At 34.2% G+C, this 1,111-nt stretch overlaps 1 pseudogene; it reads right to left on the minus strand.

The window, feature by feature from the left end:
* LOC139812940 (sentrin-specific protease 1 pseudogene) overlaps positions 1 to 781 on the minus strand; it is a 1,883-nt pseudogene extending 1,102 nt beyond the window's left edge.
* Positions 782 to 1,111: the final 330 nt, after the last annotated feature.

Below are 1,111 nucleotides of genomic sequence, written 5' to 3' on the forward strand. Positions count from 1 at the left end.
ATGTAATGTATGTAGTAGTATAAAATAACACAACATATGTATGTATGTATATATGTACTTATGTATATGTATAAATTAATCAAGCATATTTTTATATTTTATGTTATAAACATTTATTCAATAAAAATTTTTACGTATATTTTGTATTTTATATTATAAACATTTATTTAATAAAAAAATTTTTATACAATATTTCCCTAAACATTTTGTTCCTAAAGTACGGCATGTCATCCTGCGTGAACGTTATCTTCCTGTTTGCCCAGACGTATTCGGCGAACATGCAAGAGAATACACCACAATCGCTGCCGTTCGTCTGTTGCGGAATGTTCATGGCAGAATAAAATTCCCAATCACTCATATCATAAGATTGTTTCTTTTTCTCAAGACTCTCATCTTGTAAATATAGTTTTAGCACAGCCAGACATTTCGGATTATCACTGCCAATACTGTCGTAATAAACAATCGTTTTATCGCGGAAATCTACTATTGACATACACCAGTGAACGTTCAGATGTATAGGGATAATAATAAGATCCTGCGCAAATATGTCCACCTTCCTGGTCCATCGCTTCAAAGACGAGTGACCGCTCGACAGAAGTTTTGGGTAAAAAAACGTGTTCATCGCGTGTACTTTCGGATACTTGTTCGAAGATGTACCTCTGGCGATCAGCAGATTTATATAAAAATTAATAACTTCGTCGTTGAGCCAATTTAAATCGACCAGCGTGTGAAGATCCTTTTGCGTGAATTTCAGCCCGAAACCTTCCACAACCACCTCCATACTGTGGAAACCTTTGACAAAAAAGTATGGTGTTATAAAATTATGGTGTCACAAAAATTATATCATATAACATTCCAATAATTTTAAATAATAATTTGCACATTTATTAGATGAATTGCTGCACAGATGAATCGCTGCACATAGATTGTTAACTGTTTCAATCGCTGCACACAGATTTTAACTGTTTTGTTCGCTGCACACAGATTTTAAATGTCTCAATCAATGCACAGATGTATCACCGAGGTGTTTAAGCTCTCAAATCATACTACTACGGCTTGATGCATCCTTCGTTATATATCCTTTGCTTTCTTTCTCGCTCCAACTGAATCT

This window comes from Temnothorax longispinosus, chromosome 5 (assembly GCF_030848805.1).
Source record: "Temnothorax longispinosus isolate EJ_2023e chromosome 5, Tlon_JGU_v1, whole genome shotgun sequence".
Taxonomy (NCBI): domain Eukaryota; kingdom Metazoa; phylum Arthropoda; class Insecta; order Hymenoptera; family Formicidae; genus Temnothorax; species Temnothorax longispinosus.